Source organism: Dipodomys merriami, unplaced genomic scaffold (assembly GCF_024711535.1).
Source record: "Dipodomys merriami isolate MVZ:Mamm:240054 unplaced genomic scaffold, mDipMer1.0.p SCAF_1274, whole genome shotgun sequence".
In the NCBI taxonomy this organism is placed as follows: Eukaryota; Metazoa; Chordata; class Mammalia; order Rodentia; family Heteromyidae; genus Dipodomys; species Dipodomys merriami.
The window spans coordinates 285-13,321 of NW_027202576.1; the positions used below are offsets into that span (position 1 = coordinate 285).

At 38.5% G+C, this 13,037-nt stretch overlaps 1 non-coding gene across 1 annotated transcript; it reads right to left on the reverse strand.

The window, feature by feature from the left end:
* Window positions 1-1,723: 1,723 nt before the first annotated feature.
* Window positions 1,724-1,830, reverse strand: LOC138824154 (U6 spliceosomal RNA). Its single transcript, XR_011371028.1, has one exon. It is a non-coding gene; the product is annotated as a U6 spliceosomal RNA (small nuclear RNA).
* Between the last annotated feature and the right edge of the window lie 11,207 nt (window positions 1,831-13,037).

The window sequence follows — 13,037 nt, forward strand, 5'->3', positions numbered from 1 at the left end:
TCAACACAGACTGTGTTGGTGACATTGGGTTATCATGCACAGAGATGAGCTTATAAATTGAGGTCCAAAGAGAGCCAAATTTCTTCTGTTCCACATTTCCAGTTTCCTTTTTAAAAAGTAGTAAAATTTTTAAATATCATCACGTACTGTCTTTTAAGACTCCAAAAACGAAATAAATTCACATATAATCACTCCAAAATGCTTTAAATGTAGATGATAAAACAAGCACTCATGAAGTAAATTTTCTTCTACATTTAATATGTTTCTGAAAGCCTTGTGCTGGTTGGTCACCCTTGTAATCCTGACTACTCAGGATATGTACTCAGAAGGCTGAGTTCTGTGGATAACATTTGGAAACCAATCAGAGCAAAAAATCATGACATTATTTTTCAAAAATTTTAATGAACTAGAAAAGAGCATGAATGGAGATGTAGCTAATATACTAGCTCACCAAACTAGAGGGGAAAGGCCTAGCAAGACCTTAAAGCCCTAAGTTCAAACTCTGAGCACGCCAACATGCAGGCACACACACATACACACACACTCACACACTTATTCACGTCAGTGTTTTGCATTAATTTCTTAGTTAATGATATTATATGGGTATAATAGAGGAAATAAACTGTTCCATCTCAGAACATTTTTATATGTATTTTATTGTTAAAATACCATACAGAGGGGTTTCAGTTACAAGAGCAAGGTAATGAGTCCCTTTCCTCTCAGGCATTGTTACCTCCTCCTTGGTTTTTCCCCCACCATCCCTTCCTCACATCTCTACAAGTACACTCCCCTTCATCCCCCCCCAACCCCACCTAAATTGTAAAGTTCAACTTTCAACATAGTGTCTTGTGCATCTCATTGTCACAATGGGTGGACCAGTATTCCTAGTTAACCATTTTGTTTCTTCTTTACCCTCCCCAATTAGCTAAGTGTATATACAAGATTCAGGTGCACCAAAATCAAATACAGTGAAAACAGAGGTTATACTGTGGGCGAGGAACATATAAAGAAACAATAAAATACATCGTACATTATAAATACGTTTGAAATAATAGCAAGCAAGAAAAAAACCCACTTGTGTACTTACTTTGGGGGTCATTTCATTTAACATCATCTTATCTGGTCATATGCACATAGCTTTTGACCTTTTCTGCTTATCTCAGACATATATTATTTATTGCAAATAAGGGAAACCATGGGACCTATGTTTCTTTGGAGTTGGCTTACTTCACTAATATAATTTTTTCCAAGCCTTTCCATTTCCTAACAAATTGGGCAATGTCATTCTTTCAGATGGAGGTATAGAATTCCTATTCTCACACACACACACACACACACACACACACACACACACACACACACACACACACACACAGGAAATCAATCAATCTATCTATCTATTTATCTATCTATAACATTTTCTTGATCCATTCATGTACTGAGAGGCATCAATTTTGGTTCCATATTTTAGCTATGGTAAATAATGCTGCAATAAATATAGTAGTGCTAGTAGTTTTAGTATGGTCTTGTTTGTGATCATTTGGGTAAATGCCCAGAAGTAGTATTTGTTGGGTCATAGGGGAGCGCTATGTGGAATCTTTTGAGGAACCTTCATACTCCTTTCCGAAGTAGCTGAACAAGTTTACACTCCCACCCAAGAATGCAGTAGGGTTCAAATGCGGTAGGGTTCCTTTCTGGCCACATCCACTCCAGCGTCTGTTGTAAAAATATGGAACACTTCATGAATTTGCTTGTCATCTTTGCACAGGGGCCATGGTACTCTTCTCTGTATCATTTCAATTTTAGTGTATGTGCTGCCGAATTGAGCACAGAACATTTTTTATATATAAAGTGTAATTGATTTTCTTAAACTAAACAATTCAACAAAAAGTAAGTTCTAAAGAATTGTTGTGAAATTTTAAAACCATGTGTTTCTTATATAAGCACACATTTATGAATAAAGTCAAGATTGGCATGTCAAAAACAATATAATCAAGATATTTGTTGTTCAAGAGATGTGCAAGAGGAGGAATTCAATTATTCTATACAAGGCACCTCTCATAATGAACATTGAAGCAAGTGTTAAGGTTTGTTAAAAGTTTTAATGTTTTAAATATTTTTAATTTTGGGAATTTGCTTATATATATGCCAAAATTAAGACTGTATGACAGGTCATAAAACTTTTCCATAAAGTATTTAAGATTTATTGTAGCAGCATATACTACTAAGTGTGTACATTTCAGAGTTTATAGAAATTTTACTAATGAGAATTTGCAAATTCTTTGTGTAAAGAAGCAGAGTGAAGAGTTAAGACTTTGTTAATTCCACAGTTTCTGTTAAAACTTTAGGGCTTCCTTACTTTATAGGTTAGCGAGGAACAAATGGTGATATAAGCCATATACAGATGAGATGAGCCATAAATAATAATCTTAGTGGGAAACTTTAAAGACTACTCATAGCCTATAAAACTCTTATTGAACATCATAATCTTAGGCAGTTTTAAATGTACAGGATTATGAAAAAATAGTAAAACCTAATATGTAGTATACTTCAAATACTGGAAACACTGGTAATTGTTTCATTTTTCATTTTATTAATCATTAATATTTAATGATTGGTTTTGTTTATTGTAGCATTGTTTTCCTTGTTGTAATATAATACAACTTTTTGTAAGTCGTCATTAGGAGGTACTTTGAGAATGTTACTGGGATGGCCACACCATGTATTATAGGTGCATATGAATTTACAAAGAACAAAATTAAGAACAAAATATTCATTAAAATTTTTCTCAAGTAGAGTCTGAATCAGGAGTGTTAAGTGTCCACAGCTAAAATCTTAGCCCTAGGCTGAAGCAGCCGTCTTACAGATTTGAGGACACAAAAGTGAGAGACAGTGATTTTTTGTGTTTTGATTTTGTTTTTGTTGGTCGTGGGGCTTGAAATCTTGGGCCTGGGTGCTTTCCCTTAGCTCTTTAGCTCAAGTCTAGTGCTACCACTTGAGCCACAGGACCACCTTTGTCTTTTTGTACTGATGTGGTACTGAGGAATCAAACCCAGGGCCTCATTCATTCTAGGCACGCACTCTACCACTGAAACCCCTTCCCAGTTCCTGAGAAAGTGTATTTTAAAAAGTCATCTAAACAACATTTGCTTTCTGCTTTGGCTTATATAATGATATACATGAATATCTTTTTATATTTTTGTGAATTGTCATACTTCTAAATTTATATTAATTTCAGCCACTTTATCCTTTTCAAAGTCATGAAATATCTCTAAGAATTTGTTTCTGTAAAGACTGTTTTTGCATTTATAATTTCTTCTGAGTCACTTTTATTTTTTTCAAAATCACTTTATATTTTATATTGACGGGTTTTCACACATCAAATGCCTTCAAATGTATATATGTATTAAGGTTTGTATCCTGTCAATAAATGTGTAGAACACAATTATACCACTGACAAAAGATGATTTGCACTTCATTTATGTGCTTTTGGACTTGGAGAGTGACTTTAGGTGTGTCAACACAAGTAGAATCAGCATGAAACAAGCCAGCATTTCTTCATTTAAGATATAAGGAAAGGATACAGGTTGATCCATTGTAACAATAGGATGTACAAGACACTCTATCAGAGGGGGATGGAGGGAGGAGTTGTGGTGGTGTAAAGGGAAGGGATGGTAGAGGAAAAACAGGAGGGGTTAACAATGCTCAATAAGAAATGTTCTCATTTCCTTACTTGTGTAACTGTAACCCCTCTGTACAGTACCTTTACAATAAAAGTATATATTAGAAAGATACAAGGAAAATTTCTGTACTTATGGGAAGTTATATTTGTCATTCAATATCAGCAAGGTATTGTTTTTAGGATGACAGGCATATTAAAATTTTGGATACTCAAATTCTCTACAAAAATAAATATATTATTTACATTAGAAACTGCCCACAATCTAGTGCAGTGTAATTGCTATGAGAAATTTTACCGCATTCTAGGTTTGTAATGGAAAGTAAATGTATATGCAATATCAACAGATATGATTTTTTTCAGATAATTTTTGTCTGCATTTTGTGGATGGAATTGGGAAAGCAATTTTAAAAAGCACAAATTTCATCACCAAGAGCTGTCCGCAAAACGTAACAAGTTTCTAATACAGCAAAATTGAATGGTTTGGAACTCCAAGAAGTACTTGAATTGACACATTATCAGAAAGTGTAACCAGGCAAGCACTTTTGTTTTTAAATTTTTTTGGGGGGTCCGGTCGTGGGCCTGAACTTTGGGCCTGGGAGCTGTCCCTCAGCTCTTCAGCTCAAGGTTAGCACTCTACCACTTGAGCCACAGAGCCACTTCTGGTTTTTTTTTCCTGCTTATGTGGTGTTGAGGCATCGAACCCAGGGCCTCATACATGCAAGGCAATCGCTCTACCACTAAGCCACATTCCCAGCCCCTAGGCAAGCACTTTTAAGAAATGCAGCTACAAGATTTCTCATTGAGTGCTTTCATAACACTTTGTGAAATACAAGTCAGAACCTCATTGGAGACTAGACAGTTTTCCCTCACCTTTCTGTCAAGCTCAGTTATTATCAATCAACATATAGCTAATCTTGAATAATCCTCTAATAAGAAAATGTTGATGGAGTGTTTATATGCAGAAAAGCTCGGAACGCTAACTTTTTCCAATTGGCCTGAATGGTTGACCCCCACCCTATTATCCCAAGTCCATACGGACTCCAGGCATAATTCCAGGTATGTGTGAACTCCTTTGATGTGCAGGTAGGGCAATCCACCTAGGCCCAGTTGTAAACATCCCATCTCAGACCCAACTGAATGTCCTCCATCTTTCTTGACCTAGGGGCTTTTCATTAACCTCTACCTCCTTGATCAGATCTCCTATAAAACACTGATCCTGTGCCAGCTACCTCACACAACCTCATTCCTGCTGGAAGGGCTGTGCCCCTGGCTGTTCCTCAATAAAGAGTCCTTTCTGTTGGTGATCAAGTCAGGCCTATTCCTTTTCCATTCTCCTCCATTTTCCTAACATATGGTGCTGACACCCAGGAGATTAAACGCACCAGGAGTAAGTAGGTGCCCTCTGCCAAGGGGCCACCCACCTCCTTGCCACCTCTCACGGAGCCTTTCTGCTACCTTCCTCCTCCTTCCAAGGCTTTTCTTCATCAGAAGCACAGAGCCCTCTGAGCTTACTTTGGGCTAAACAGACACCTGAAAAACCTCCTAGCCTTTGCTTTTGTAAGCAGTGCAAGCAGTGGATGGCCACGCTGCTGTGGCTTGAGGTATTATTGCCCCAGTGCGTAAGCTCAGAAAAGGCCTTATCTCTCCCCCTATTCTCTATCCTTTACCCTGTCCCTGGACTCTGATCTCCAGGCAGGAGGCTCTTCACTGTTTGACTGACTTCACCCAATACCTAAAAGCCTTCAGGACAAGGTAACTAGCCCGGTCTGTGGTGTAGGCACCTGACATGGACCCCAGGAGGGCAGGACTCCCTCCCTTCCTTCTTGTCTGTGGGGTACAGAGACTCCAGAAGTCTCTTCTTTCCTTATACCCTGATACCCTTTAATTAGGACCTTTGGGGATGCCCTCTCTTAATTATTGGGATCCATCCGTCTGGCTTCTCAAAGCACCAGCGGTGCCTGGAGCATCAGGACAGGATCCATAGTCCTACCAAAATTTCCAAATTGTCTCCCAAAGACACCCCATTGGCATGCCTGCTGTCTAAACTTAAGACTTTGGGCTGACTGATTTACAGTCATAAAAAAACAAAACTGACTTGTTTTTATTCCAAAATCTGGTCTCATTACCATGGCACTGCTGAACTAAATTCAGAACCTTAGGTTTCACTCTTGCTGATTTAAACAATTCTCCAATGAAACTGGGAGGAGTCTGAGGTCCCCTAAACCTAAGCCCTCCTCAAGCTCTGCTCCAGAAAATCCTCACTTTGCTTGTTCTGTTCGGTCCACCAAGTCCTTCTCTGACCTCCACTCCAGAGGGCTCCCTCTCCACTCTCCTGCCTTGCTCACCAAGCCCTTCTCTGCCAGGAGCCACCCAACGTTTCCTCTAAAAAAGTAACTCCTTATCTTGTAGCAACTCAATCTGTCTCTCTCCCCCTCTCCATTTCCCTCTATCTCTCTTTTCTTTGATGACCTCCATCACAAAAGAACCTTTTCTCCTTCCTTGCTCTTCTAACTACACTCTTGGTATTTGCAGTTGGTCCATATTCTCTAGGCTAAAACTGTGTCTGTTTCAAGCAAACTCCTTTTGCTGACCCCAGTCTCTGTGCCTGCCTGTCTGCATGCTTGTGTAGCTGACACAAGGTGGGGGTGGGCATAGGCCTCCAAAGGTAAAACAACAAGCTATGAGTCCTGTTAAAAATCCTTCTAAACAAACCCCTCCATACTTATACATTTCTCAACCCTCTTCTATGGCTAATACACCTTCTTCCCTTCCAGACCATAATTAAATGGTCCTCTGGTCTGGACAATTCGTTAATCTGTTATTGACTGAGGCTGGCTGACAAACACACTGAGGAAAGCCTCTGTATTTTGCTGCTCTCTTCCTTTACCACCCTGAAATCCCATAATAGAAACAAGCCAATCCTTCTTCTCTTAGGGACTTAGACAATAATACAGTCCTTTCCTCTTTCCTGAGTCCACTCACTTCAAAATCTAGATTCTTAATTTCTCCTCTAAGTGGCTACCAAAGAAAAATCCCTCCCTCTCACCTCTTCCAATAACTTTATCCAATTATTCAAACTACCTTTTCAGTAACTTCATTATGCCACATCCTCCCTTTAAATATCTGCAGGTTAAAAGTGCTATCTTTTCCCCTTACAAACCTGTTCAACCACCTCCTCCCCCAATTCTCTCTACATGCCTTGGAAGCTGAACCTAGCAAGAGACAAAGACCACATGATGGGTTTTTCTTCAACCCCCACACTTCCACCAACCTATCTCCTCTATACTCTTCACTGTTCTAATGGTTAAAATGTTCAATTTAAAATACTAAACCACCTCATCACCAAAATTGATTTAAAGGGTTCCTTCTCTTGTTGTCAATGTTTGTTTAAAGGTGGAAATTCTGTTTGTCAAAATTTGCCTTGCATTTTGTTTGGTATTGCCTTGAACACATGGTTTTTTATCATATTGGTCAAAACAATATCACTTTGCCATTGGAATTCCAAACAATCTTATAGCCGATTTTCATTTTTTTAAAAACCTACGCGCCTTAAAACGTTTGTTTAAGTGTGTGTGTGTGTGTGTGTGAGAGAGAGAGAGAGACAGAGACAGAGACAGAGACAGAGACAGAGACAGACAGAGAGAGAGACAGAGAGCACGTTCAACATAATCTCATTATAATACATAAAAACTGTGTAAAAATTATCTTCTTATAATTCTTGGTAGTGATATTTCTCAACAAATGTGCTGTTTGTTATAAGAAAACATCTTTTTCAAGGGTAGTAGTAAAAGTAGTGAGACCCAGTTCAGCTCCTAGCCAGCTGTGAGGATAAACACCGGTAAGGAGGTAAGAATTTTCTAAAAATGTTTGTTCCACATATTTGTTTCTGTCAGAAAATTTGAGTATGTAGAAGATGGGATGAATATGCCTTAAAAGACAGTTTATGAGTAAAAGTTTGTATGTAATTGTTGGCTGTGATTTACATTAAAACTATCATGTCATTCTCTATGTCCATCTAAAGTCAAGTGTCTTAACCAATCTTTGTATAAATTTGTAAGCAACAAAGCAGGAGATCTAACAATTCATCCGAGGGACAGATTCTGGCCAAGATCTTGCTTGGACTATCCTACCTCCACCATGGTAGATTGGACTTCTGACTGACTCCATCACACACAGCTGATTCTTGGTAAAAGACTGCTTTAGATTTACAAAAACTAAGACTCCTGGAAAACTCTCTGGAAACCTTTCCAAGCCTGACCTGAGAAAGCCAGCTGCATTGTTATGGTGTTAAAACATGTGTAGGCCAGGACAGCCTCTTGTAAAATTGGTTATCAGGTTTTCCAGGCATCCAAGCTGTGTTCAAACTCTCATCCCATCAATTGAGTTTTGTCATTGTAGAGTTCTGGCAAGTATTTGTTGATCAATTCTTGACAGGATGCATGTAAGCTCTACTTGTTCCTATTAATTTCTGGTTGCTTTAATTGGAAATAATAAAAGATTTTCTGTGGCAAATATTGCAGTTCAAAGCCAGCCTGGGCAGAAAAATCCCTCTGAGACTCTATAATCAGCAAAGAGCCAGGCTGGAAGCAGGCTCAAAAATTAACGAGCCAACGGCTAAAAGTGAGCTTGTGACTCAAAGTGCTAGCTTTGAGCTGAAGTGCTCAGGGAATTCCCTCAGGCCTTGAGTCCAAAGCCTATATCTAAGCCACAAGCACCTACACGTCCAGGACAAGGTGGAAAAGAATAAGAGATGATGTCACATCAGCCACTTCGTGCCTACCTTTTCAAAATTAACCAGAGCCAAGCGGTCAATAGACACAAGTTGAGAAGCTTGTCCATCTACTGTCTGTATCTGTCTAACTTCTAACTGGACAGGAATTTACATTCTTGCCTTTGTTACCTGCTATTGATAGGAAATGATCAAGGTCTCACACCAGGCCCTTAACTTCTCCAATCCAGGCCTAACTTCTGACTGGTTATGGGCTCATGATACAAATGGAACATTTATGGCTTGTGCCCAGGGTTTGTTTTACTGTGTCACTCATATGAACTAGTCCTGCCACCTTGTCAGCCTTTTGACTGATCTCATCATTTTCAAGTTTCTCTCTAACAGGATAACAGTCCTCATTCAGGATCTGGGACCAAGTCAAGGCCATCCTATTACTGCAGGCAACCAGAGGCTTTGCTGACACTGCCCTGGATCCAACACAGACCTGAAAGACCCCAGCCCCAGTGACTCCTTTAAACCCTCATGCCAGCAGGAAATAGCCAGAAAAGACCATGATGCCCCTCCACATTTTATACTCCTTCAGGGTTACAAATGATGGGAATCTGCTTTGTTCTCATAACTCCATGATACTCCCACTCATCACAATTCTTTTTATGTCTCAAAGACCCTATATGAAGAACTTGCCTCTCACCTCTTGGCCCTAACATTCTATCAAGATGGAATATGATGAATTGACCCCGACCCTAAATCCCGGGTATTTGTGAACTCCTTTGAATTACAGGAAGGGCAATCCACCTAAGCCCAGCTGTACACATCCCATTGTGGTCCCAACTGAAAGGCCCCCACCTTTCTTGACCTAGGAGCTTTTCATTAACCTCTACCTCCTTGCTCAGATCTTTTATAAAAACCCTGATCCTGTCCCAGCTCCCTCACACAACCTCCAAACCCACTGGAAAGGCTGTGCCCCTCACTGTTCATCAATAAAAACAGTCCTTGTTTGTTGATGATCAAGTCCATCCTATTCCTTTTCCACTCGCCTCCATTTTCCTAACAAGGACCATCTGTATTCTATGGCCCAGAAGTGAGAAAATTAGGTAAGCATATATGTAATTTTGATTCTACCCACATCAGTTATCTATCCAGACCTGTATCAAAGTGAGAGGATTTTAAAAGAATTTAGTGATTTAAAAGTTAAAATTAAATGTAGAATGAAATTAGTTCCAATGCATTACTTTAAGATATTTAGAAACAACTGAGCAACTTAAAGGTCAATAAGACTTTTTTTATTGGAAGGGAAGGAATAGTGTTATTTGGTTCTGTATATTCTAAGTAATTTGCAAAACGAATTTACAAAATAAAATTTACATTTGCAGTAGATTTGACACTTATTAATTTTTGTATATTGAAAGGAGCACAAGCCTCAAGAATATGTCGATGCAATCCTCTAATTTATCTCTAAATGCTTATGCTTCTGGTCTCAATATTCAAACTTCAAAAACTTAATTTTTAGCTAGTTGTGCAAAGGGATTTCGTTTCATCATGTCAGTGTTGAAGAGAGTGTACATGTGCATTTCAATGTACAATGCATCTGGATCATTTTCACACTTTCCATTTTTCTTCCTTCACTTACCCCAATCCCATTTTCCCTTCAAGTTTCCTATTTATATTCTCAAATATGTACATTGAGGGTTATGACTGTATTAGTCAACCATTTCCATCTCCATTCTTCTGCCCTATTCCCATTAAGCCCAGCTCTCCCTTTTAAAACTTGTTTCAACTTCAGGGTATTTTGTTAAATTTCTCTCCCTTTGGCATTTGGCTTTGGGCTTGCCACATTCTCTTCCATGTTTGACCTACATAACTGAAGATATTTCTCCACATTTCTAATCTCTGAATGCCTGAGATAGGTCTCTTTTACTATAACCATTCTGTCCTAAATTCAGAATTGTATTCCTTCTTTGGTAGTCTGCTCATCACAGGGAAAGCTGTAGAACTCAAGGCAAATAGGGTGGAAAAGTGTAGTAGTGGAGGTCATTAGACATTGATGAAGTAAACTATATAACTCATGAGTATAGACGCAAGGGAGGAACTGGGAGAGAATGAGGGAATGGAAGACAGTGTATGAAAGGAAATATACTCATTAACTGACTCACATAATTGGAATCTCTCTGTATATCACCTCTGTTATAACAATTAAAGTCATTTGAAAAAAATTCCTCCATGCAATGTGCTAGCCTAAACTACTTCCTTTGAAGAAAATCTACAGCAGTTAGAACAACAGTTAAATTTATTAGAAAGAAAATACAATATTTAATTTGAAACCGTATCACATCAAATGAGGTTAGGCCAAAAAAAGAAAATAGAGTCAGGAAAATCTTTTTGTTGCTATTAACTGTCTGCAGAGAACTCTGAAGTTGAGCTAAAAGTGGAAATGCTATGAGGTGGCAAGTCCACCCTGACATCTCAGAATCCTGAGGGCTGGCCACAGAAGGGTTAAAACAGACAATTCTTGAGAGAGTTAAGAGACTGGAGTGTCACACTCCTTCCTTAGTGCTGGAAATGCTGAATTTTCAGTGCTGTTGACATTGAAGGCAAAGGTGATGTGTATATCAGGTCTAGACATTGTCTGGTTGCAGTCTCCTCTCTCAAAACAAGGGAAAAAAGTGTCTCTCACAAACTCTGTTTCGGCTCTGATGGTAATATTAATATAGATGTTTATTTATTTTCTTGGTCATGGGGCTTGAACTCTAGGCCTCAGTACTGTTCCTGAGGTCTTCAACTCAAGGCTATTGTTTTACCAATTGAGCCATAGCACCACTTCAGTTTTCTGGTGATTAATTTGAGATGAGTGTCTCAATGACTTTCCTGACCCTGCTGGCTTTGAACTGCAATCCTCATATCTTTGCCTCCGGATTAGCTAGGATTATGGGTGTGAGTAACTCGTACCTAGCTAGATGCTTTATATTTTTTCATGTATCCATGGTTACTTGCTCTATGTAAATTCAAGAAAAAATGTTTGATTGTAGAGACTCAAGGCCCAAGTGCTACTTAGCCTTGGGAACCCAGGTTTCACTATATCTCTCTTTTATATTTATTTTTTTTTTGCTTTTTTCTGCTTTTTTATTGTGAAAATGCTGTACAGAGGGGTTATAATTATATGGGCAAGATAATGTGTACACTCTTATAAAGCATTGTAGCCTCTTCATTTGTTTCCCCTTCCCATCCTCCCTCCGCCCCCCCCCAACCAAACCTCCTCCCAGCCCAAAAAAGTTGTAAAATTCTTTTTCGACATAATGACTTGTGCATCTCATTGTTGCAATAGGTACACTTGTATCCCTATTTAAACGATTTGTTTTTTCCCTTCCCCTACACAAATTATACCAACATCAAATACAGAGAAAGTAGGGGTTATATCATGGGGGAGGGACATACAAAGCAACAAAGAAATAATCTAATAAATGTGTTAGAAACAATTGCATGAAAGAAAAAAAAAACATTTGAATACATATCTTAAGGTTCATTTCCCTAACATCAACTTATCTGGCCTTTTCTGCTTGACTCAGACATATACTAGATATTGCAAATAAGGGAAACCATGTGACCTATGTTTCTTTGGGCCTGGCTTACTTCACTTAATATAATTTTTCCCAAGTCTTTCCATTTCCTAACAAATGGGGCAATGTCATTCTTTCTGATGGAGGCATAGAATTCCATTGTGTATATATACCACATTTTCTTGATCCATTCATCTACTGAGGGGAATCTGGGTTGGTTCCCTATTTTAGCTATGGTAAATAATGCTGCAATAAACATAGTCGTGCTGGTACCTTTAGTGTGGTTTTGTTTGTGAACATTTTGGTAAATACCCAAAAGTGGGATTGGTGCTCAAAATACTCCACATAGAGCTCCCCTATGACCCAGCAATCTCTTTTTCTTTATATATGTGTTTGTCTGATTTTCTTTGGCTCCAGATTAATATATAACTATGTCGGATTATGGTTAACAACAATTTTCCTCTACAATGGTAAGAGAAATGTCCATTTTAAGAGACATATCAGCAAAGGAAAATTGATCAATAAGAAAAACTGGTTCCCAAATAGAGCATTTGAAGAAAAAACGAAGAGATAATTGGAGAGAAGAGGAAATGAGAGAAAGAGACAGAGAGAAAAAGAGACAAATTAGAAAGAAGGACGTAAAGAAATCTAATAAGCAGGAAACAGAATGAACAGAGAAAACCATAGAAAAATAGTCTTGTAAAGATACCTTAGAATCAGACAGACAGATTTCTAGAAAGGCCACAGATTATATTATCAAACATAGGCTAAAAATCAGGTAAGCTAAGGACCATGGAACAATCCAAAAACTATGTAAGGACAGTAATTTAAGTACACACACCTTTCTCAGTCCCCTACCACATCCAAAATTGTATGGGATCACATTATTTCAGCAACTCTTGTAAAACTTCATTAAGATAGTTCAGTGTTGCTCATGGGGATGTGATCTCTGACAAGCTGCTAGTGAATCTTCACCTTCCAGAAGTCACCTACTTGGTGTCATTGAATCACATAACAAATGTTACCACCTTTTCTCATATCAGAATAACAAGACACAAATGGAAACAGACCT